This window comes from Delphinus delphis, chromosome 15 (genome assembly GCF_949987515.2).
Source record: "Delphinus delphis chromosome 15, mDelDel1.2, whole genome shotgun sequence".
NCBI classification, from domain to species: Eukaryota; Metazoa; Chordata; class Mammalia; order Artiodactyla; family Delphinidae; genus Delphinus; species Delphinus delphis.
In genome coordinates, this window is record NC_082697.1 from 56,528,675 (window position 1) to 56,551,534 (window position 22,860).

Here is a 22,860-nt window from a genome sequence, read left to right on the forward strand (position 1 = left end):
GCTCTGTCACCCAGCAGTAACTCTTCCCCCCATCTCCGTCCCGTTGCTCTCCTGTGCCACCCGAGCACAGAATAAACCAAGACCTAGGAGTAGAAAGGGAAATGATTTCTCTTAGGAAAACTTAGTTCTGACTGCTAGATTTTTGCAGCCTTTCTTTGTGCCATTTTAGATGCAAAACAAATCATGGAAGATTGCATATTTGTGTGATACTTTTTAATGTTGGGTTTTTTTTTTTTTTCCTTCAGTCTTTTGAGAACAGTGTAGGCTGACAGTTTACTTTGGGGGAACAGAACCTCTTTTCATCTTAAGCTAGATTCTCTGATTCTTTTAGACGTCATAGCTCATGAGTTCTGTTCCTGTTACCCTAACTTGGCATGAGTGGGTTGAGTTATCCTTAAGCTGCAGTGTTCTGAGCATGGCTGAAGCATTAAAAACTTAAGTATATAATGTTTGGTATTTTATAGAGCAAAATTAATGGAAAGCATTTGGCTGAATCTAAAGACCTGCAGTCAAATTCTTCAATGTGGTTTACCCAACTGGAGTAGTGGTACACACCTTAAATCATTCAATGAATAAATAATTAAAAAAAAAAAAACAACTATGGGGCTTGTCTGCAGTTTTGTTTTGGTCATCACATCTGAACAACTTTGACATAATCAGATGAAGTTCAGGCTTAAAAAATAACTAGCCGAAATATTTTTCCCAAGGGCTGGTGGAACTCATTAAACTTGAGTTACTGTGGCTTTTGGGCCTTAAGGTTGCCGTACAGCAGTGAAAGCTGGGCTAATTTGCTGAACAGTAAGGGGGGTCGCCAAGGCCTGGCCAAGAGGGTGAGCTAGCCTCAGTGCAATGAAGGTGAAAGATGCCAAGAGATGATTTGGAAATGGGCCTTTAGCTGGGGACACAGGCAGCACAGTTAATTTCAGAAAATGATTATGAGTGGATCAGTAGTTTTTGGCACCATTACTACCTGAACTTTTTGAGAGGTATAGTGACTGTTAGCAGATTAATCTCATTACATTTTATTTTGTATAGCTTGCTACTACCTGCCACTTCATCCATTAGATTGATTATTTAGGTGTCTAGTTAGGAGGTTGGGAATCTTTCATAGGTAGGTTCTGGACTCTTGGAGTGCAGTTACGTGAAAGCTTCCGCCAGAAGAAACCCTTGTTTATTTTAAACTTAAGATTCATATGTTTAATTTAGTTAAGTTTAGGAGGTTATTCTGATCAGATGTTGTTATAGTACCTGCTCCCTCCTTGAAAGCTGTTACAACTTTGATCAATTCAGATGACCTCACCTGGTATGTCTTGCTTCCACACCCCACGCTGGAATGTTTGTGAGGTGTGTGATGTTTTAGTGGGGTCACTTTGTGTTGTACTGATGCACTTGACAAGGTTTTACTTCTTGTGGTGGGCCCTGCATGTTCTCTGTGGAGTCCAGCACAGAGTAGCCTGTGATGCAAGAGGATTTTGAGAGTCCAGCACAAATTTTGTGGCCCTCGGCAAAACTGGGAAGTTTCATTGATGTTATTGCAAATTTCTGATGGCCCCTCATTTTATTTGTGTTGAGTTAATGCTTAAAAAAAATTTTTTTAACAGGAAAAATCCAGCCACACAGCAGCTTATAGTATATGCAGGTCTTTCTGCATAAGAATGTATATGGTGATATTTTGTGACTAAATAGAATTCCATGGTATGTCTGGGCCTTCATGGTGGGTCCCAGTTTTTTCCAGTTAGTAACAGTGAACACTCAAGTTTTTTTTAGGTTCCTATGGGATAAATTTCTGCAGGTAAAGTTGTTGGTTCAAAGGAATTCATATTAAATTTCATATTAAAATTCAATATTAAAATATTGATATACTTTAGTGTTGTATATATATAATGTATATAATATTTAATATACTTTAATATTTAATAAGGAGGATCGGCTAATACTTCCATCAACATGGTTATAAGAGTGCCTTTCCCCCTACATCTTAGCCAGTGTTGGGTAGCTGTACTACTTGCAGAGAGAAATGATCTCACGATTTCCATTTGCCTTTTGCCCCCTTGTATGAAGGAGGAACCTTTGCTTGAAATCATGTGGATTTGAATGCTGACCCCTCCACTCACTAGGTGTGGGAGCCTGGGTAAGTTTGCCTCTCTGGGCTCGGTTTCATCATCTGTGAAATAGAAAACAATGATGCGAAGCTTAGTGACTTGAATTCTGTGGATACATTTACATCTGCATTTATAATCTGCCTTCCATCAGTGGAGCCCTTATTAACTCTGGAATGTGGCTGATAGTTTTTTTTTTTTAATGTGCCATTGAAAAGATTAACATACTCGTTTTTATAAAGAAAATTAAAATGTCAAACATTAGCGTAAAGGCTTTTCAGCCCTCTCCAAAGGTAAAAACTGGATAGTTTTGGAGAGTAACCTTCCAAGCAATTTTCTGTAGATTTCTAAGTCCTTCATGCGTGTGGCCACTCAGCTGTGCTGGTTGACTCCTGTGTAGGAGTTAGTGCTGGATCACACACCTGAGTGATGTGAGAGACTGGAACGTGGAAGCTCCAGGCTTGAAAATGGGCTGATTTCACCATGTCCTGGGACAGTTTGAGAACAGAGGGGTAGGTACCAAGCACAAGGTGAAGCTTGCGGGTCTGTGTGATGATTAGTTTTTAGGGCAAAAGTTTGTCTACATGTTCGTGAGATCCTACTTTCAAGAATGAAGTTGAACGCCTACCTAGGATGCCACAGGCCAGCAAGTACAGGTGACCTTCCTTTATGAGTCCTTAATCCTCGAGTTGGGGAGCCAGGCCTTCAGAACCCAGGGGACTGGGTGCTGGGTGGGCGTGTCCACTCTGAGTTCAGTGCGGGTCCCGGTTGTGCTTTGTTGCAGCACAGCGGCGCTTGGTAGGGCTGGGGTAGTCCTCTGCTGCGGATCTGGTGGGTGTGTGCTTTGAGCTACCTGAAGTGTTTAGGGTTCCGATCGTTCATGGAGCTGTCATTGAGAGCGCCAGGAGTCCTAGGCTTTATCCAGCTGCAGCAATGAGGAAGGCTCAGCAGGTGTGCAGCCTGAGGAAGAAGGGCTGGGGGTGCTGGGGCAGCCCGCCCCCACTGGTTTCCCTGGGGTGCTTTCAGCCCCCCGGGCCCCGGTGGGCTCCTAATCCAGATGACCCCCGTAAGTCCACCAAGGTATGTGCCACTGTACCTTTGGGATTTGTGGAAGGATTCTCAGGCCATTGGTATCTGTTCCTTAGGGGTGGTGGTGATGCTGGGCTGAAATTCCTGGGGGAGAGGAGACCATTGATCAAATCATGGAGGAGGCTGATTGCTTTTTTCACCCATCTCTTCTACAGTGAGTCTCACGACCACAAAGGCAGTGTTGATTTCAAGGTGTATCTAGAAGTTTGTAACTACCACGAAGTTCTGATGTGCTGTTTGGGGCTTCTTGGGTTAACATAAATGTCTACAGAACTGTGTTTGCTTACACAATTATATTTGGTACGTTAAGGCTTGTCTCTTGCCCATCTCAGTGTTTCTCGAGCATTTGGACTGTGATCCACAGTAAGAAACACCTTTCCCTTGAAGACCTAGTGTGGACACACATGCACACACACACCCCCCACAACTGAAACAAGTTGTAGAGAATTGTTACCTTTTTGTGTGTGGTGCACTTGACTTTATGGTTTCTTGCTATTTCTCTAACAGTATGCTGTCTGTGAACTACTACACTGATTTCCCACCCAGTTTGAAAACCTGGGAGCTCTGGATATCAGCGCCTGGCACAAAGTGTAGGAACTTGGACATTTCTTGAATGAGTGAGTAGATAAAGGTGGCTTGAAGTTTTCTAGATTTTCATGAAAAGTCCCTCTTTTTCCCTGTGGACCTTCACAGTCTGTCAAGAACCAGGGTATGGTGGTCAGTGAGGTGAGCGCTGTCTCCTGTCCGAGGTGAGGTGAAGATGCCTGGGACGACAGCTGCACGTGGGAAGCACACCCAGGAGCTGCTCAATATGGTCCCCTCCATTGTCCATCTGGCTGGATAAAATCCCCTTAGAGTGTGAGAAGGATCTCTCCTGGGTTCTATGCTCGACTCCAGCTCCTTTCGCTATTTCGTCTCCTCTCCAATTCCGTGGTTCTCAACTTACCTGCACATTAGAATCAGCCATGGTCAGGTGTACCCCAGACACACTAGATGAGACTCCTTGGGGTGGGACCCAGGCACTAGCATTTTTCAAGCTCCTCTAGTGACAGACAACTGTCCAAGGACCTCTGGTGGGTTCTTCAGAGAATCCAGAGGGGAATGGTGCTTTGGCCCTTTCCAGATTGTTTATTGGGCAGGTGGCCAGTGGCACCGGGCTCTCAGGCCAGCCCTGAGGCTGAGGGCAGCTGGTCCTGTACCCCGCCGCTCCCCTTAGCTGCCTGCCCAGCCACCTTCAGTCCCTTAGGCCTTCAGAAAGTCTGGACATTCTTCTAGGGCAGGCTGTTTTACTGGGCGTGGCAGGGGGAAGTTTGCACCCACAAGGCCCCAGGGCGCTGTGAATCATGACTCACCAGGAGTGACCCAGCAGTCTTGCCCCAGGAGATGACTCTCCTGCACCTGGCGGGACTGTCACCTTGGGAAAGGTTTAAAAATACAGATTCCTGGACTCCCCACCTACATACAGAATCCAAAGGTCTGGGGTGGGGACAGGGTTTCTGTTTTTAAAAGAAGGCAAATTAAATAAAAGTGGGTCCTAAGTCCTACTACCTGGTTATCTCTACATTTTAAAAATTTTATTGGTAACACATGCACTTGGGAAAATAGTACGGAAAAGTTCAAGGTGGCAAGTCTTCCTGAGCTGTCTCCTCTGGGATGTTGTCGTGTGTGGAGTTGAGCTTGGAGTTGTGTGGCCTTCTGCCCCTGAGGGAAGCTGGGCCAAGGCCGGGGCTGATGGGCACAGCAGGAAATGAAGGACCTTGGTCCCAGAGCGTGCCAGCCATTGCATTTACTCAGCTTGGAATCCTGTTTCAAGGAGCAGTTCCCCGTTGCAGGAAATCAGGGTGGGGTGCAGACCCCCCGTCTCCCTACCTTGTCAAGAGTTACTGGGCGCACTTTAGAAAGAATTTCTGTACATGTACTTAAATATACGTATTCCTGAAAAACTATACAAAAAGGGTCACATACACTCTCAACTGCACTTTTTGTTTTCAGTTAAAATAAGTTGGAGGGCTTCCCTGGTGGTGCAGTGGTTAAGAATCCGCCTGCCAATGCACGGGGACATGGGTTCGATCTATGGTCCAGGAAGATCCCACGTGCCGTGGAGCAACTAAGCCCGTGCGCCACAACTACTGAGCCTGCGCTCTATAGAGCCCGTGAGCCACAACTACTGAGCCTGCGCGCCTAGAGCCCGTGTTCCGCGACAAGAGAAGCCACCGCAATGAGAAGCCCACACAGTGCAAGGAAGAGTAGCCCTTGCTCCTTGCAACTAGAGAAAAGCCCACACACAGAAACGAAGACCCAATGCAGCCATAAATAAATAAATTTATAAAAAAATAAGTTGGAGCTCTTCCTTTGCCAGCCTGTACAGACCTGTACCTTGTATTAGTAATGAATATTGTAATGAAAAAGGGTGAAGATACCTGCCAGCTCCATTTTCCGGATGAGAGTGGAGCTTGGGTGCCTGGCATTGTGGCCACTGCCCTGTGCAGGGCTGGGTGCGCAGCGGGCTCCTGGGGAGCCCTCGGGGCTGCGCTGGCCACTGTGCTCGGACGACATGGAGCCTTGTGGGTATAGTCACCCACCCCCCTGGGCAAGTGTTGGCCACTCTGCCTTGCTCTCCCCGTCTGTAAGGGAGGATGAAATGGTGTGATGCCTCACACGGAAGCATATCCGCCTCACACGGAAGCATATCCGCCTCACACGGAAGGCTATCCGCCTCACACGGAAGGATACTCGCCTCACACGGAAGGATACTCGCCTCACACGGAAGGATACCCGCCTCACGGTGAGCACCGAGTTCTTAATCCTGGTACCGGGGCCGCAAGAGAGCGTTGTCCCTTTCTCCAGGGGAGCCAGAGCGGCTGTCCTGAGGATGGAAAGTGGTGACAGCGGGGGACGCTGAGGCACCCGGGCCAGAGGAGGGCGCTCTGGGGGAGGAGGGGCCGCCGAGGTCGTCGGGGAGAGGCACCGGGACGACGGACCCGCCTCGAAGGGAAGGCCTGGGCCTCCACCCAAGGACAGCACGAGCGCGGCAGGTGGGCTCCGCAGAGCCGCCTGGGACTCGACGTCCTGGGACATGACGTCCCGGACACTAAGCTGCCCAATGAAACTCGTTTTAAATCGGCTGGCTCTGCGCGCCTAGCGGCTGCCCGCGAACCCACATAGTGGGCGCCCCTCCAGATGTCCCGGCTTAGGTGGGCGACCAGCGGGGTCACCGCTGGTACAGGCTCACGGCAGGCAGGGGTGGGGTGTCTGAAGGCCGAGGGAGTTATTTCCAGGCCCTGGGCGCCGAGGTGGCCCCGTCTGAGGCTGGGGTCAGCTGTCACCCCAGCTGGTGTTCTCAGCAGGTGCCAGCGATGAGGGTTTCCCTTCTTGGGCATGACCTAGCAGGGCTCGGGGGCCACCCCACTGGAACCTTCCCCAGAGGCCTCTCCTTGTGAACATTTGCTCCAAGTTGTGCAAATACTGGAATTCTTTTGATTTATGTCTGCCCCCTGGGGTGCCCTTTCACCCACTGTTGAGAAGGCTGTCACTTTATTCTTTTTGGTTTGTCTTCTATGTCATCTCATAGGACCCTCCCCTCCCCCATCATCCTCTGTGCCCCTTGTTTCTCATCCTGTCGTGATTTTATTTACTGGTTTACTTTTGCGTTGTGTCTGCTTTTCCTGGAGGCTATGTGTGTTATTCACTGTCATTGTGTCTGTCACCGGGTGGACATCCTTAACCATATTTGATGGGATGAGGGGATCCCCATTTTACATATGAGAAGACAGAGGCACTGAAAGGTTAAGGGGGTGCCCAAACCAGGAGCTGAACCCATATCTGTCTGCATCTGCCCTGTCTAGAATGTACTTGTGAGCATTCCTTGTCTAGCTGAAGCTCGGGTTCAAATTCAAGAGGATTGGGACCTTGAGCAGGTTACCTTAACCTGAGCCTCAGTTTCCTCGTTCAAAATAGGGATGACGCTGGTTAACTACCTCCTGGGGTTGTAGGCAACAATTTCTTGTTTTGGGGACCTGGCCAGGGACTGGAGGATGCCCATGTGAGCTGCATGACCTGGTCAACTGGACGAACTTGGATTGAGTTTGAGAACTTCCTTCAGACACACCATTCAGTGATGCAAGCAGATGCTGAAATCGTTTTCCCTCACCCGCAGAGCCATGCACCCCGCAAAGTCCTGGGCCCCCACCCCTCCCCCGGGGGCACCTAGGGTCGTCCGTGAATATCCCCTTAAGGCTGGGAGCCTGGCATTCTCCTGCAGGGACTCACTTCCTGTTTGGGCCTGGAGTTTGGAAGGTTGAAAAACAGCCAGGGTCAGCTCCTTGAAAATGGCTGGGCCCGCACACCAGAGCCTTAAAGGGACAGTCCTCCTAGGGCAGGGCTTGTACCGGGGATTCCTGGCGCTGAGTGGGTGCTGATGAATGGGCCCAGCGACCCTGGTGTCCGGATTTGAGCCCAGGGAGCCTGCTGCCAGATCCCGCAGTGCTCCTCTTTTCCCCTAAGGACACAGCCCCAAGCCCCCTCCCACCTTGCACCACCTCCCAGTGCCCAGTCCAACTGCCGGACTATTTTGGAGGGACCCACACTGCCAGGACCTCACTCCCTAATTCTGTTGAACTTTGGTCTGGGCCTTCATTGTCAAACTGGGTAACAGTACCCTAGGCTGACTGAAAATTCCATGAAGTCCTGTTTGTTGGGGGTGGTCCACTCAGATGCTGACGGGGTCAGATCCATGCGTGAAGCTGGCATCCCCAGGACGAAGGTGAATTGCAGAGTGCACAACGGTTTAAGGAAGTTTGAGTTCAACACAGGCTGTTGGCTCAACTGAGCACCTTCTGTGGGTGGGGATGGCTTTGGCCTTCCTTGGATCAGGGCACCTGGGAGAATGGGTGGATGCCTTTCCAGGCTCCTTCAGGCTCCTCACCTTGCCCACCTCTAAAATGGGCTCTCTCACCGGCCCTGGATTTGGGGTCCTGGCTTGGGATACTCAGGAATCCATGAACTGTAACTCGCACTTACTTATTCTCGGGGTTTAGTCCCTGCTCCTGGACCACCTGCCTCCCCCCCAACCCCGCCCCCGCAAACTCCCTCCCATCCCCAGACTGTGCCAGGGTTCTGGTGGTGTCTCGGGTCTGCCCTCCAGGGCTTTGCCTCAGAAGTCCTTCCTAGTCCCAGCTGTGGCTGTAATCCTTCCATTAGCTTGTGCAGGAGACAAACACATGGCTGTGAGCAAAGCAGGCTTGGGCTTTTTGGCCAAAACAAACAGGAAGTCCACCAATCCTGCAGGAATTTGTGCTGTGCCCACAGGGAGATGAAAGGCCAGTTGTGCTGGTAACCCCATTTCTCCACTGTCTCTTGGGTGCTTTACGTGCGTATATCCCACTGCAAGGTTATTGCAACCCCTAAGGCATGTGTATGTGTCTGTTTTGCCAATGGAGAAGCTGCTGCTCAGAAAGCCTGAGTGACTTGTCTGAGGATACCCAGCTGGCACTCAAACTTGGAATTTCATCTCTCTAGTCCAGACTCCGTCTGTGTGATTTTCCTTTACCTGATCAAGGCACAATCCTTGTTGCCATGGAACTTGTGATCTGGTGGGGAGTGTGTCATTCCGGATCATTATGTGTTTAACTTTGTTTTATATTCACTCCAGTTAAATGGTGATGTTTCGTGGTCTCAGCATAAAGAGAGAGAATAGCTTCTTTTCCACTCAATCATGCCTTTTCTTCAGTATAAAAATGGAATTCTTTATTAGAATGGCTGGCACACTATTTAAAGAAACAGAATAACACAGCAGGACTAAAAAAAGTAATGCTGATGTACAATCTCTGGACACAGGATTTGAATATCCTGGCTCCACCACTGATGAGCTGTGTGACCTTGAGCAAACCCACTTAACTGCTCTGTGCCTCAGTTTCCTCATCTAAAATGTGGATAAGTTGTTGTTATGAGGCTTAAATGGAGTTAATGACTTAATAATCGAAAGTTCTTATAGTAGCATTTGCCATTTAGTAAGCACTATAGAAGTGTTTTTTTTTTTTTACTGTGATAGAATGGATAAATATATTATGGAAGGTAAATATACTATGGAAGGTGGAATTCCCTGGCGGTCCAGTGGTTGAGGCTTCACATTAGCACTGCCGGGGGCGGGGACAGGTTCGATCCTGGGCAGGGAACTAAGATCCCACAAGCCGCGTGGCATAGCCCCCCCCAAAAAGGAAGGGTCCTCACCCATAGCAGATAGAGTTAGTAGCCCCCTTGGTCCCTCAAACCCCTAGGGCAGGCTTGTCTTGGGGATTCCTGGTGGTGAGGGGTGCTGATGAATGGGCCCAGGGACCCTGGAGTCAGGATTTGGCTCCAGGGAGTCTGCCACCAGATCCTGCAGTCCTCTTTTTCCCTAAGAACCCCCCTCTACCCCCTCCCACTTTTATCGCAGAGGCAATAGTTTTGACATTATTTTGGTACCTATCTTTCTGGACCAGGAATCAGTAACTACAGCCTGTATATAGCCTCAGGGCCAAATTCTACCCCCGCCTGGTTTTGTGAATAAAGTGTTATTTACATTCGTTTGCTTACATATGGTCTAGGGCTGCATTTGCAGAGTTGAATAGTTGTGACCTTATGGTTCACAAAGCCCAAAATGTTTACTCTCTGGTCCTTTACAGAAAGCTGACCTCTGCTCTAGACCATTTATCATTATAAAAAAAAAAGGAATTATATTGTAGGCATTTGTTTAGCAGCTTGCTTTTCTTCACTTAATATTAAATCAAGGACCTCCTTGGGAATTCCCTGGTGGTCCAGTGGTTGGGACTCGTGCATTCACTGCAGAGGGCCTGGGTTCAATCCCTGGTTGGGGAACTAAGATCCCTCAAGCCGCGTGGCATGGCCAAAAAAAAAAAAGGAAGGAAAAAAAAGATCTCTCCACACGCAGACCAGCCTGCTGCTAGTATTTCAGAGTTTGGCCATCCCATAATTTATTAGCCCATCTCTGTGATGTCATTTAGTTTATTTCCCTGTAGTCTATTGCAAAAAGTGCTGCAGTGATTCTTTTGTGTATATGTGTGAGATTTCTAGATACCAAGAAATAGAAATTCTGGGTCAAAGCATACATACGTTTAAGAGTTGGATGGAGACTATCAAATCTTCTTCTCAAAAGGCCAGTTTACCATAATTCAAAAAGATACATGTACCACAGTGTTCACTGCAGCATTATTTACAATAGCCAGGACATGGAAGCAACCTAAGTGTCCATCAACAGATGAATGGATAAAGAAGATGTGGCACGCGTATACAATGGAATATTAGTCAGCCATAAAAATGAACAAAATTGAGTTATTTGTAATGAGGTGGATGGACCTAGAGTCTGTCATACAGAGTGAAGTAAGTCAGAAACAGAAAAACAAATACCGTATACTAATGCACATATATGGAATCTAAAAAAACGGTACTAATGAACCTAGGGGCAGGGCAGGAATAAAGATGCAGACATAGAGAGCAGACTTGAGGACACAGGGGGGAAGGGGAAGCTGGGACAAAGTGAGAGAGTAGCATTGACATATATACACTACCAAATGTAAAATGGATGGCTAGTGGGAAGCTGCTGCATAGCACAGGGAGATCAGCTTGATGCTTTGTGACCACCTAGAGGGGTGAGAAAGGGAGGGTGGGAGGGAGACGCAAGAGGGAGGGGATATGGGGATGTATGTATACGTCTAGCTGATTCACTTCGTTGTACAGCAGAAACTAACACAACGTTGTAAAGCAATTGTACTCCAATAAAGATTTTTTTAAAAGCCCATTTTATACTACCCCCAGCAGTGTCTGCAAGCACCCATTTTCCCATATTGTCTCCACACTTGAAGGTTGAACCTTGCCAAATTAACTTTGAATTTATGGTACAAAGTTGAATTTATAGTTCTCATAAAAGCCTGAAGGGATTTTTGGAAACGCATCAGAAATATTGCTATTTAAGTTCAGCTGAAAGAATTCACAACTGAGATTAGCTAAGGAAATTTTGAAATAAAGAATTTAAAACTTACAAAATGGTAATAATTAAAAGTTAGGTGTTGGGAATTCCCTGGTGGTCCAGTGGTTAGGACTCTGCACTTTCACTGCTGAGGGCGTGGGTTCGATCCCTGGTTGGGGAACTAAGATCCAGCAAGCTGGGAGGCACTGGGGGCACGGCAAAAAAAAAAAAAAAAAAAAAAAAAGTTAGGTGTTGGCACAATGAAACAGGATAGATACTCCAGAAAATATACTTGGTATTCCATCAGAAAATAGCACAAATGATGGAAGGGATGGATTAGCCAACAAGTGGTGTCAGGGAAAACAATATTTGGGGGAAAAATTGTTAGCGCATCATCTCATGCTCCCAGATATTTTGAGAGATTAAAAAGTTAAATGTAAAACATAAACAAGGAAAATGTTTGTGAATGCTTAACCTTATAAGCGTAAAGAAATGGACAATATTTTTTAAAAATAAAAAATTGTGAGCATAAATTTAAACTCTTGTTCATCACCAATATGAACAAAATTGAAAGGAAAATGGGACTGTGACATGTAATACACCAAAAAGGAAAAATAGGGACAGGGAATTCACAGGCAGAAATGCAAATGACAAATCAATATATGAATAGAAAGTTCAACCTTACTTTGTGAAGTCCAAATTTTAAAAAGAGATACTGAGGGTTTTTTTTTTTTTCTTTTTGAGATACTGAGTTTTGAATACAGTTTTGAAATGGTAAGTGGATATTACTCAGCACTGGGAAGTCCGGGATGATGTACCTTCATACATGTTGTTCCTGAGAAGGCAAACTTCCAATATTCCAAAAAATTAGTTGGCCATCTGTATCAAGATCTTTAAAAATGGTCCTAGCTTTTTTTTTTTTAAATTTTTTAAAATTTATTATTTATTTTAGGCTGCATTGTGTCCCTGTTGCTGCACACGGGCTTTCTCCAGCTGCGACTTGTGGGCTGTAGGCACGCGGGCTTCAGTAGTTGTGGCGCACGGGCTTCGTTGCTCCGCGGCATGTGGGATCTTCCCAGACCAGGGCCCGAACCCGTGTCCCCTGCATTGGCAGGCGGACTCCCAACCACTGCGCCACCAGGGAAGCCCGGTCCTAGCTTTTGATCCTATAATTCCACTTCTAAACATTTACCCCAAGAGGGGAATAATCAGAGTTGTGGAAACTGCTTCTTATGCAACAATATGAAGTGTAGTATTATTTGGAATAGAAGACACAAAGAAATAATATAAAAACCTAGTGATAGGGGACTGATAAACACATCTTATTAGTTTCACTAGGTGGAAAATTATGAAGTCTTTATAAAGCATGCTCTTGACTATTTCAAGAAGTGGGGAAATGCTCATAATATAATGGGAAATGTATGCAGCATGATCTTAATTTGGCTAGAACGGTGCCTGGTAGCTAGTTTTCAGTAAATGTGAGCTACTATCATTATTGATGATGTCAGACCCTCAAATTATCATTCATTCATTCATCGCTCAGTTGCATACATATCAGTGTTCAGGCTCCTTGCCTGGTCCACCCTGTGTGAGCTATTTGGGGAAGATTGTAGAGCAGTGGCCCCAGGCTCCTTCCCCCTGCGGGGAGTCCCTGGACCATCAGCTGGCTCTGTTTCTGGCTAAGCACTGCCATCTAGAGGCCTCTGGCCCACATGGCAGCTGTCCCTTGCAGCCCCTCCCGCTGACACTGGGCTCCAGCCCCAGGGGTGGAGAGGGCGCGGTCGACCCTGCACCCTGCCCCACGGGAGGTCTGCTTGGTCAATGCTAGAAAGACCCTTAGGTCAAGATCCTTACAAGGATCAAGGAAGCATTTGGGGCCGTATTTCTTAAAATGTGGCCCTTGAACCTGCATCGGTGTCAGCTGGTGGGAGACTTAATAGTAAAGATCCAGGGTACATCCCAATCCCCCTGAATCAGACCTTGCTGGGGGGAGGTGGTGGGCAGGGGTGCTGAATAGCTAGAATTTTAACATGCTCCTTGGGTGATTCTGATGCACATTGAAGTGTGTTTTTGTTTTTAATTTTTATTAGAGTGTAGTTGCTTTACAATGTTGTGGTAGTTTCTACTGTACAGTAGAGTAAACCAGCTATACGCATACATATATCCACTCTTTTTTGGATTTTCTTCCCATTTAGGTCACCACAGAGCAGTGAGTAGAGTTGCCCGTGCTATACAGTAGGTTCTCATTAGTTATCTATTTTATACGTAGTATCAATAGTGTATATACGTCAATCTCAATCTCCCACTTTATCCCATCCCCACTTTTCGCCTTGGTATCTGTACGTTTGTTCTCTACGTCTGTGGCACATTGAGGTTTGAGAGCCATCGATAGACCATTGATATTTTATAATTTAATGGGGGTCAGAGCTTGGCATAGAGCCTTTGACCCTGGAAACATACATATAGATAGATATATTTTAGGAGGTTCCTTGACTCCATTTTAAGACTTTTTAAAGGGCAGTTTTAGGTAAGCAAAATTGAGAGGAAGTACAGAGATTCCCATATTATACCCGCCCCCCACCAGGTAGCCTTTCCCATTATCAACATCCTCTACAGAGTGGTACATCTTATGAACTTAGACTGACACATCATAATTGTCCAAAGTCTATAGTTTACATTAGGGTTCATCTGGTAGTGTATATTCTATGGATTTGGACATAAGAATAATGACAGGTATCCATCATTATAGTATCATACAGAGTATTTTGCTGCCCCCCAAATCCCCTGTGCTCCACCTATTCATTCCTCCCTCCACCACAACCCCTGGAAAACACTGATCTTTTTACTGTCTCCCTAATTTTGCTTTTTCCAGAACGTCATATAGTTAGAATCATATAGTACATAGCCTTTTCAGACTGGCTCCTTTCACTTAGTAATATGCATTTAAGATTTCTCCATGTGTTTTCATGGCTTGGTAGCTCATTTCTTTTTAGTGCTGAATAATATTCTATTGTCCGGATGTACCACAGCTTATGAATAAAGCTACTGTAAACATGCACGTGCAGGTTTTTGTGGGGATCTAAGTGTTTAGCTCCTTTGGGTAAATACCAAGGAGCAAGATTGCTGGATATTGTATGGTAAGAGTATGTTCAGTTTTGTAAGAAACCACCAGACCGTCTTACAAAGTAGCTGTACCATTTTGCATTCCCACCAACAATGTATGAGAGTTCCTGTTGCTCCACATCCTCACCAGCATTTGATGTTGTCAGTATTTCAGATCTTGGCCATTTAAGTAAGTATGTAATGGTATTCACTGTTGTTGTAATTTGCATTTCCCTGATGACATATGATGTGGAGTATTTTTTCATATGCTTATTTGCCATCTGTGTTTCTTCTTTGGTGAGGTGTCTATTAAGGTCTTTGGCCCATTTTTTAAATATAAATTTATTTATTTATTTTTGGCCGCATTTGGTTTTTGTTGCTGCTCGCAGGCTTTCTCTAGATGCGGCAAGCAGGGGCTACTCTTCATTGTGGTGCGAGGGCTTCTCATTGCGGTGGCTTCTCTTGCTGTGGAGCACGGGCTCTAGGCGCGTGAGCTTCAGTAGTTGTGACACGTGGGCTCAGTAGTTGTGGCTCACGGGCTCTAGAGCACAGGCTCAGTAGTTGTGGCACACGGGTTTAGTTGCTCCGTGGCATGTGGGATCTTCCCGGACCAGGGATTGAACCCATGTCCCCTGCAGTGGCAGGCAGATCCTTAACCTCTGTGTCACCAGGGAAGTCCTGGCCCATTTTTTAATAAGGTTATTTATTTCCTTATTGTTGAGTTTTAGGAGTTCTCTGTGTATTTTGGATAACAGACCTTTATCAGATGTGTCATTTGCAAACAGTTTCTTCCAATCTGTGGCTTGTCTTCTAATTCTCTTGACACTGTCTTTTGCAGAGCAGAAGTTTTTAATTTTAATGAAGTCCAGCTTATCAATTATTTCTTTCATGGATTGTGCCTTTGGTGTTATATTTTAAAAGTTATTACTATGCCCAAGATCACCTATCTAGGTTTTCTCCTGTGTTATCTTCTAGGAGTTTTAAGAGTTTTACATTTTACATTTTAGGTGTATGATCCATTTGGGTTCATTTTTGTGAAGGGTGTAAGATGCTGCAGCCAGAGCCACAGTGAGTCCCGGAGAGAGAGAACGCTGACCTGCTGCTCATAAACCCTCTGGGGCATGAGTGGGGCTGGCTCTTTCGCCCACATACCCTGGAGAAGGGGGAAACCCTATTTTTTGTTAGTCTGTTCAGTACTCTCTGTCATGGGGATAGCTGCACTTTAAAAATTTCTGATTGATAAAATAAGCAGTGATTTGAGTGTAATAGAGTAAAATCCTAAATGTACTGTGTTTGTTTAACTTCTCTCTTCTGAGCAACATAGTAGAGTTAGTAACTAATACCTTACCATTGCCAGGTACATGAGAAGAAGTGTCACAAAATAGGATTTTGCAAATCCTAGCTCATCACCTATTAATGCTGTGACCTTGGTCAAGTTACTAACTTCTAAGTTTTCTCATCTGTGAAAGAGGATTCACAAGAATATCCTACCTGTGGCAAAGACTGCTCATTTTCCCCTAAGATCGTTTCTCCCCTGAATTTTAGCCGGGGCTATGCCAAATGAAGACTACATTTCTCAGTTTCCTTTGCAGCTATGTTTAGCCTTGTGACCAAGTTCACCAATAGGGTCTAAGTGATGTGGGGAACTTCTGGGATGCGCTGTTGCCATTCTCCTCCCCTTTCCTCCTTCCCCTGAGCTGGATGGCAGGTGCAATGGCTGGAGATGGAGCAGCCATCTGGAACGTGAAGTCGTTTTAGGAATAGAGAGTGGAGGGCATGCATAGTAGATGGACAAGACAGAAGAAAGTTGTTTCTCTGATACCGTGGAGCTGCCACACCAGCCCTGGACCACTCCATAACAGATTTTTATGTCACAGAAAAGTAAACTTCTATCTTATTTAGGCCACTGTCATTTTGGGTCTCTGTTACTTGTAACTGAATTTAGGCCTATTAAATGCATGACCTCATAGAGTTCTTGGAAAGATTAAATGAGAGACTATGTACAACTTGCTTATTGCAAGAGCTAGCACATTATCAACACTCAGTAAATGTTAGCTTCTTGTTGTAACTTCTCTAGCATCTAATTATAATAGCTGTCCCTCATCTCCAACGAGAGCTCTAGAGGGGAGTCCTTCCGGAAAGAAACATGATCAAGACTGTGTTGGTTCCAAACAATAAATAGTATCTGGGAATTCCCTGGCGGTCTAGTGGTTAGGACTCTGTGCTTTCACTGCCAAGGGCCTGGGTTCGATCCCTGGTCGGGGAACTAAGACCCCGCAAGCCATGTGGTGCGGCCAAAAACAAAACAAAACAAACAACCAAAAAAACCCCAACAGTATCATCATCATAAACAACGAATTCAGTTAGAAATGATTTCATTTGCGCTCTTCTGTTTACTAGTTTTAGCTGACAAAGCTCAGCTTTCCAAGTTTGCATGGTATTTTAATGGCAAGATAAGTCATACATTCTTTAATTTTTAAAATTTTATTATTTATTTATTTATTTTGGGCTGCATTGGGTCTTCGGTGGCTTCTCTTGTTGTGGAGCACAGGCTTTAGGGGTGCGGGCTTCAGTAGTTGTGGCGCATGGGCTTAGTTGCTTCAGGGCATGTGGGATCTTCCCGGATCAGGGCTCGAACCCGTGTCCCCTGCATTGGCAGGCAGCTTACATTCTTTTAAATAGCTGTGTTTACAAACACATAGCTCCATTATTCCACATTTGAAACCCAGCCTTTCAAAACAATTTAGGTGTATTCTTCTCCTTGGCTTTCTCTGTTTTAGAAAACATGTTGGAATGCTTTCCCAGAGTCAATGGCAGCAGTTCAGCTTTGTGCTTTGTAACCTATGGGTGGTCTATTTATCAAATATTCAGTGATATCTACTGTTTCCAATTAACATTTGTTTGACTCAGCTGTTTCTAAGATCCCGTTTAGCTCTCAAGGTCTCAGTATTTTGATTCTGCAAAATACTGTGAGTTTTTAGAATGCAAACCTTGATTCCTAAGGAATCCCAAGGGAAAAAGCACAGGCAGAGTAAAACTGAAGGAAGAAAATTGTAACAAGATTTGTTATCAATGGATGAAAGGAAAGAGAAGATAAAAATCAAGATGGTTACTCTTTAATGTTTAAAAAAAACCTTCAAAATCAACAATATTAAATGTAACATTTGGGGGGGTGGATAAAACCTATTACTACTCTACATTGATATAATTTTTAAAAAACCTGAAAGTACTAATATTTTTATTATGGCATAAAGCAGTATTTTATATGTTAACTCAATTTTTAAATGGGTTGTATTTTAACAGCCCATCAATTGTTTGATAGGTAAATTGGAAATTATTTTCTCTGCAGAAAATAGTAAAATAATAACATTTCCCAAGCTAGCCCAACAGGGCCATTTAAACTAAATGGTAGCTGAATTATATACTTATAAATATGGTTCGAGTTCTGGGGTCCAGGAGAAACTTTAGCTTCATTTATTGAGATAACCATGCTTTTCTTAAAATTAAGTTGTGTGGGCTTCCCTGGTGGCGCAGTGGTTGAGAGTCCGCCTGCTGATGCAGGAGACACGGGTTCGTGCCCCGGTCTGGGAAGATCCCCCATGCCACGGAGCGGCTGGGCCCGTGAGGCGTGGCCGCTGAGCCTGCGCGTCCGGAGCCTGTGCTCTGCAACGGGAGAGGCCACAACAGTGAGAGGCCCGCGTACCGCAAAATAAATAAATAAATAAATAAAAATTAAGTTGCGTGAAGTGAAATTCCTATTCGTCGTCCCTCTTGTTCTTGTATTTTGTCTGATTATTTTTCTTTAGGCCAATCCATATCAAGGTTTTAGCTGCCCTTCCCTGAAGGGTAGGTACCGAATCCTTTTAATGTGCTTGATAAGGCACCCATCCCTATTTATGAACAGTTTTTTGGTTGTTATTAAAGCATCTCCAGTATCTGGGCAAGAATAAATCGAGTAAGTCATGTTCCATAAGTCGCTTGTGATCAGACACCTTGCCTTATGTCTTTTTTTTTTAAGGGATTTAAAATTTTTATTTATTTATTTGTTTGGCTGCGTTGGGTTTTCGTTGCTGCGCGTGGGCTTTCTCTAGTTGTGTCGAGCGGAGGCTACTCTTCATTGTGGTGCGCAGGCTTCTCATTGTGGTGGCTTCTCTTGTTGCAGAGCACAGGCTCTAGGCACATGGGCTGCAGTAGTTGTGGCACGTGGGCTCAGTAGTTGTGGCTTGTGGGCTCTAGAGTGCAGGCTCAGTAGTTGTGGTGCATGGGCTCAGTAGTTGTGGCTTGCAGGCTCTAGAGCGCAGGCTCAGTAGTTGTGGTTCACGGGCTTAGTTGCTCCGAGGCATGTGGGATCTTCCCAGACCAGGGCTCGAACCCGTGTCCCTGCATTGGCAGGTGGATTCTTAACCACTGCACCACCAGGTTAGTCCCTGCCTTGTGTCTTAATGGGAAACCATGAAGAATCAGAAGAGTGAATCTAGAGATAAAAGCCAAGAGAATTTCTGAGAACAGAGTGCAGGAACCATCCAGCCAGGAGTCAAGGATAGAATTGAAGTTCAAATAGAACAAGGACTTTGCCTCAAGAATTTGAGTCAAGTTGACTGTGTTTTTTTTTTTTTTTTTTTTTTTTGTGAATAATATTTCTTTCTCATGCTGTAAATTCTATTTTATTTTATTTTTTTTGGCTGTGCCGTGTGGCATGTGGGATCTTAGTTCCCGACCAGGGATCGAACCTGTACCCCCTGCAGTGGAAGCGCCGAGTCCTAACCCCTGGACCGCCAGGGAAGTCCCTGACTGTGTGTGATTTCAGCACGTATGCAGTGACCCCCCTTCTCTTTTTCTTCACTTTCCACAGAACCCAAAATTTATTGGGGTATCCACTGGATTAGGGCTGCTGTAACACATGACCACAAACTGGCTGGCTGGAAGAAAAGACATTTATTCTCACAGTTCAGGAGGCTGGGAGCCTAAAATCCAGGTGCTGAGGGGGGCTCCCTTCGGGGGAAAAGAGGGAGAAACGGCTCCAGGCCTCGCTCCCAGCTTCTGGTGGCCTGAGGTGTTTCTTGACTTATGGCCGTCTTCTTCTTGTGTCTTTGCATTGTCTTCCCTTTGTTTGTGTCTTTATGTCCAAATTTCCCCTTTTTATAAGGACATAAGTCATATTGGATTAGAGCCCACCCTAATGACCTTATTTGAAATTGATTATCTCGGTTAATCTGATATCTTCAAATATGGTCACCTTCCAAGGTCCTGAGAGAGGACCTTGACATCTTTTGGGGAGGGGGCCCAAGCGTCCACCCTCCTCAGGGAGGTCCCACAGTGTATGGCTGGCTAGCGGGTACTGGCACCCAGCTCTCTCTAACTTTCCACATTCCACACCACATCTCTCTAGAGCTCCATATTTACCCATGTGAAAGGGAGCTGCCAACTGCACGTGAATCTTACGAAATCTCCAGTGTGGGAATCATTGAAGGATCTTTGAAGAATCCAGACGGCCCCCTTTCCAGGTGAGCAGGCCCAGGGCAAGGAACCTGCCCAAGGTCCCGGTCCAGGGACAGAACAGGACTCTGGGGAAAGGCTTTGCCTGGGAGGCCCCATAGCCACAGGTTGTGAAGGAAAACCTTGGGCCACCTGCCTAAGCTGGAACCCGGCTGTGGAACTCGCTAGCTTCGTGACCTTGAGCAGGTCGCATGACCTCTCCGAGCCTCAGTTTCCTCACAATCACGAGGATCAGAGGAAGGGCCATATTGGGGACTTCCCTGGCGGTCCAGTGGTTAAGACTTTGCGCTTCCACTGCAAGGGGCGTGGGTTCCATCCCTGGTCAGGGAACTAGGATCCCGCATGCCGTGCCGTACAGCCAAAATAAATAAATAAAATAAATAATTATCCTATTAAAATTTTTTTTTAAAAAAAGAAGGGCCATTTACAGGGTGCTCAGCACTGTGCCTGGCGAGCAGCGAGTGTTCATGAAGGGTTAGCCAATTGTTGTCCATCTCAGGGCCATTCCTCCGAGGGTGGCTGTGACCCTTGTCCTGCACCGAGGCTTGGCTTGTAGTCAGAATCCTGACTTCACTTCTTGGATGTGTGATCTTGGGTGACCAACTTCAGGTCCCTGAGCTACAGTTTTCCCATCTTTAAATGGGGTGAATGATATTCCCCATCACAGAGAGTCATTATGAGGCTTAAAGCGCATTTATTCATTCAACAAATATATATTGCGGTCTTTTACTGCAGGAGTCTATCTAGAGATAAACATTAAACAAATGAATGAGGGACTTATTTAGCAAGTGGGAAGGATGTAAGTGCTGCAGGGAAAACAAAGCAAAGAATGGGAAGGAGGTAGAAAGGGAAAGAGAGGGGGTGGCAATTTAAAGACCTGAAGGGGAGGAGGGAGTGAGCCATGAGGGCACAGAACATGCAAAGGCCCTGGGGCAGGAGGGTGCCTGGTGGGTTTGAGGGACAGGATGGAAGCCAGTGTTGCTGGAGGAGAGCAGGGGAGCAGAGAAAAGAGAGAGGCGGAGGTGAAGGCAGAGAGGGACAGAGGCTGCTGGAAGGATCTTGGACTTACAAAGAGTTCAAGTTTAGCCATTGCAAACATTCCACTCATATTTTTTGGGCTCTGCCTTGTCCCAGGAACTATCTGGTACTGGGGACAGTCCAGACCTCGAAGAGCTCAGCCCTGTACTTGGGGGATGTTGGGGCTTTGCAAAGGGGCCAGATCTGGGGAGTTCTTGGGGTTGTATCTGGGTCTTCTTAGTTTGGGACCAGAAATGGGTGCTCTGAAAGGTTTTGGAAGCAGACAAATACACCCTTTCAACATCTAGAGTCTTATCTATTAGACATGACTTAAAATTTTTTTTCCTAGGGGTGATTGAAGCCCACTGTTTGCCTGGGTCTCTTTTTCTCCTATGCCCACCGGTGGCTGAAGTTAGTTCATTTGCCTTCTCCTGCACTGCTGCTGGCAGAACTCTGCCAGCCTTTGGGTTGGATACAGATAATATATTCTGTTGAAGAGCAGGCATTCTTAGTATTATTTAAATCTTTGAAACATTAGTCTGTTGAATATGGAACTTGAATCCGATGGGGCCTTTGGACCAAATTCTTTTCCTCACTCCCATCTCTCCCCCATCCCTCCTTCTCCAGTTCTTGCCCTCCTCACCGCTCCCCCCGCCACAACCCTGAGTTCCTTCCTGGTTTTGTTCTCCCCAAATGATGCCAGTTCCTGTGTCTGTGTCTCTGTGTCACTTGCTGTTTCTCTGTTCTGTCTCCCTATCCCTGTCTTGACTCCAGCGATATTGACATTTGGGGCTGCATCCTTCTTTGCTGTGGGGCCGTCCTGGGCACTTTGGGAAGTTGAGCAGCAACCCTGGCCTCTACCCACTAGATGCCAGTAGCACCCCCTCCCCAGTTGTGACAACACAGATTGTCTCCAAACACTGCTAGCTGCCCCCTGGGGGACACAGTAGCCTGGAGAACCTCTGGCCTGTCCCCTTCTTCATCCCTCAGTCTCTCTCTCATCAACTGTCTCTCTCTGTCTCTGGCCAACACGAGCAAGTAATCAGGGCTGACTGTCCCCAGGGCTGGGAAGCCAGGCTGCACCACATCACCCGCATTTCTTCTGGCCTGTACTCCACCCCCTTCTCAGTTTCCATGGGGTTGAACCGTGAGCTGGCAGAAGAGTGGGAATGGGGACCGAGGCCAAGAAGAATGTTGGCCTGTTCTGCCCGTGTGGGTCTCAGAGCACCTGCAAGATCACGGGGTGGGTGCTTGTTAAACCTGGAGGTTCCTCTCATTGAGACCCCTTCTTTTGGGCTTTGGATAAACACAAGTGACAGCGGCCTATGGCCTGTGTCTCAGCTTCCAAAAGCTGCCTCAGCAGATGGGTAACTACTGCGTATCCTCGGCCTTCCTGTCTCTCCCTGGAACCCAAACTAAGTGCCAAGGGTCTCCTGAATTCTCCATGGCTTGGGCTCTGGCCAAGGGGGCTGAGGTACCTGGAGTCAGTCACGTCTAAATTCTAAGCTATCAGGTGCTGCCCCAGAAACTGAAGTGTGGGCCCACACCCTGTCCTGGGTGCACATCTCCACGGCACATCACCTCCTGTTCCCTCAATCGCCATGCTTGGCCCTGACTCCCTTCTCCAGGTGAGCTGTGGAGTGGATGCTTTGGCTACCCCCCCACTGTCAAGGTCTCCGTGGGAGGGGGCCACGGCAGGTGCAGAAGGCTGCGGGATAATAGCGACACAGAACAAACGTATGGACACCAAGGGGGGAAGGTGGCAGGGAGCGGGTGGTGGTGGGATGAATTGAGAGATTGGGATTGACATATATACACTAATATGTATAAAAGGGATGACTAATGAGAACCTGCTGTATAAAAAAATAAAATTAAATTAAAAAAAAAAAAAGAAGGCTGCAGGATGGGAGAGCAGAAAGGGCTCACACAGACCTGACTTGGAATCCAGATTCTGCCACTTACCAGCTGTGGGACCTTGAGCAAGTCACTTCACCTCTCTGAGCCTCTGTTTCCTCTTCTATAAAACAGCAATACCACCACCTAGTGGCATATCTAGCTTATATGATGCCTGGAGTGGGTCATTAAAAAAAAACA